The 3581-nt window shown below is 40.5% G+C and overlaps 1 protein-coding gene across 1 annotated transcript in view; it reads right to left on the bottom strand.

The window, feature by feature from the left end:
* Window positions 1-3581, bottom strand: part of slit3 (slit homolog 3 (Drosophila)) — a 241373-nt gene that overhangs the window by 225231 nt on the left and 12561 nt on the right. The gene's annotated exons all lie outside the window — the stretch shown is intronic.

Genomic DNA, 3581 nt, shown 5'->3' with positions numbered 1-3581 from the left:
ACACACACACACACACACACACACACACACACACACACACACGCTGCTCTGACAAATTGAGAAATTTTACAACCCAAAAAATGTGGAATGAAATTATTTTCTCTTTCCATCATCACAGTTTAAAAGCTTATCGTGTTTCCTGGCTGTCATTCAATCTGTTTTAACTATGGGTGCAAAATGTTTGCACACTGCAATATGAAGTAACTGCCTGAGTGTGTGTGTATAGACTGGTTCCCTTTATACGGGTATGCTGTTTACTGAAACGCTGTCGTACTGGGGGAATTAGGGCATGAAAAAAGTGGGGAGAGCACATACACACAACACACACAACTTTTCTCTCCTATTTCACACACACAACTCTTTCACTCACTTTGTAAGCTTTCACTTACCCACACAGACAGACACACACACTCACACGTGCACATAAACAGAGTCTGGTTTTGCCAAAGCGGCCTGCATGTGTGTTTTTCATAATACACCTAAACATTTATAAATCTGATTTAAGACCATATTAGGTTTCAAAAGGCTTCTCCAAGCTGACATGGCAAGGACCACTAATAAGAGCCATACCCCGGCCTAAGACAGGGAGGGCCACCACTTCCCAAAGCCCAAAATGTGGTCCAGAAGTCCACCAGGGTTCGTTAAAAGGGCTCCAGAGTAACGAAGAGTTTCAGAATCTCATCTGATGCAATGGAAGAGCCCCACCCCCTACAGCACAGATCGTTATAAATCAAAATCAACAACAATTAAGTTCTCAGTCAAGTAAGGCTTCTATTTGAGGATTCTTTGTATTGGAAAAAGAAGAGAAGAGTTATTTTCAACCAAATTTTAGCCCTAGCAATCCTAGCCTGCACACTAGGGCTGGGAGATATGGAGAAACTCAAGAATCACGATATTTTTGACCAAATACATGAATGTCGATATTGTGACGATCATTGTATGGTTGACTATTGGTGATTTCACAAAATATTATTTACATATGTTTTTAGATATATAATCATCAATAATGTGGATATAGTTGCTAAAGGCAAATAATAGAACAGCAAACAAACAACAAAAAGGGGCTGCATTAATTGTATTCATAGGTGAACCCACATCATCAAGTGATCCAAGCATTTGGAAGCAGCCTGAAAAAAATTCATGATGAGTCTCGTCCATCTTGCCAGTGCATTCTAGAGACCAGATACTTTTCAGACAGAGAGCCATTTGCCCATCATCCAGACTTGATGCTGCAGGTTCTTGTCACAGTGTAATTGCCTGTTCCTTGGAAAGTGAGGCTCTTTGACATGGTGAAAAACTCAATACACTATTCATTTATACTTCAACAAAGATCTTTTTCCTTGTTGATTTGTGATTTCAAGTATCCACTCACTTCTGAGTGACTCTGAGGCAGCATCCAATCTGAAAGCTTCTGTTTCACGTCTTTCCACCTCTATCCATCTTCTCCTCCCTGTCTTACCCCTCTTCTGTCTCTGATCTTTTAACTTTACGTTTTTCCCCGCATCTATCTTTCAGCTCTTCTTTCTCCAGTCACTGCTCTTTAATGTCAATCTGTCAGTCCTTCACAGCCATCTATACCACCGTTCCCAGCCTTACTTTCCACATTTTCTTTTTCTCTCTAATCTCCCCCTTTGACAATGTCTCCTCTCAATCTCTCATGTCTTATCTTTTGCTGTTTCACAGTTGACTAAACACTTTTTCTTTGCCTTCCTATGTTTTTCTCTCTCCCCCTAATCTCTCCTCTTTAATCTCAATCTTTCACTCGTTTACAGTTGGCCACATTTTCCTACCCATCTGTTTTTTCCTCTGCCTTTTCCCCTAATCTCTCCATCCTTATCTTTCTCTTGTTCACAGTGGAAACTCATGCTCTCACCAGGGATACCGCTTTTGACTCAAACAAACAGTGAGGATACAGGGCCAGGTAAGGCGCAATGGCGTCTACCTCACCGCCTAAAAACTGAGAAAGTCAAGGCCATTGCTAGAGCAAGATGAGCATGCAATTGAATGACAACATTGTCAAATAAAAATATCACCAATTCAGTGATGTGATCACTGATCAGTGATTTTATTCAGAAATAAAAGGTGTCAAGTATATGGTATCTGGTCATTCATCATAAGGTAAACCATGTCATCAGTCATATAATCCAATAAGCATTAATTAATGGTTTGCCCTATCAGACCAAGTGTTTATTACTACTAACTTTATTAAATGCCAATGCCACTACACAACACTACAGTATGTACAACCCTGTATATGTTCTTTTCATTTTTGGGGATCAATTCTATTCTGCAACTGACAGCTGGGTAAAATGAGTACGGTGGGCTTACCTCTTTATCTGTCACAAAATTGTAGGTTATTAATTGGTATGCATAAACTACTACAATAAAGCAAAGAAACGTTAATTACGATGGCATACACAGCTGATTTAACTCTCAAAGAATCAGCATAGCAGCAAAAAATCTGCTGGGAGACATTATCCCCCCCTTAATTAACACAAACATGATAATTGAATCTTAATCAAATCAAACTTACTCAAATCTTAGCACATATAGTAAGTAAAGGGAGATGGTGATGGAGGATAAGGAGCAATTAAGACTGATCAGCAGATTAGTAGTGAGACGTGTCAAGTTGTAACGGCTGAACTTTGCACCTACTTGAATACAGTATGGTTGGATGCTAATCAGGTGGTAGCCACAAATCTGGTGAGTGAGCCACTGATTGCGAAGCATGACTCAAGCACCTGACGCCAATCAGCAAAAATGCAACCTTAGTGCTCTGCCTTATCTATCGCAATGCTCCATCATTAGCCAACATAGGAGTTACTACAAAGCTGTGAAGGTGTTGTCCATTGAAATAAGGACTCAGATAATCCCATACAGTAAAGCCTTGTATGTCTCACTCAAACAATCTGGAGAAGTTCTTTAAAAAAGAGTTGAGAAACAGCACGCTGCCAATACACCTCAAAACAATATAACTCCGCTGTAGAGAATGTTTTTGCATCTCTCAGCCAAAACAAATGGCTACAGAGGATCACAATGACTTTTTTTGTGATCAAGTTTTTATTTTTATTTATTTTTTAGTTCAAAACCCATAAGCATTTACAAACCGTTACAAACAAACACTGGGACAAAGGAACACGTCCCAAGAGGATCACAATGACTTAAAGGTAGTGAGGCAGCCATTTGTATGCACCTGGTCTCCTGAAGTGTGGGTGTCCACCCCACCCAACAGTAAAGCTTAACTTAGCTTTAAATTTAACTGACCAGCTGGCAGTCAACAACTAACGAGAGGCTTTAGTACAAAAGCACTAACCGCTTGTTTCCATTACAGGCAGAGGTAAGGCGCGCATGTGTGTGTTTGTGACAACGGGATAAGAGAAGAATGCAAACAGCAGGTGTTCGGGGAATTAATGTACCATAGAACACACACACAAAAGCTCAGACAGCTCCACAGCACATCTCACCCACAGACCACTGAAACCAGTGAACCTTACAGTCTGGCTGCCGTGGGCCAGCATACTGGTTGACTTTACACACACACACACACACACACACACACACACACACACACACACACACAC

This window comes from Etheostoma spectabile, chromosome 10 (assembly GCF_008692095.1).
Source record: "Etheostoma spectabile isolate EspeVRDwgs_2016 chromosome 10, UIUC_Espe_1.0, whole genome shotgun sequence".
NCBI lineage: Eukaryota > Metazoa > Chordata > Actinopteri > Perciformes > Percidae > Etheostoma > Etheostoma spectabile.
Note: the sequence above shows the minus strand (reverse complement) of the source record. Positions and strands in the feature narration are given on the sequence as shown.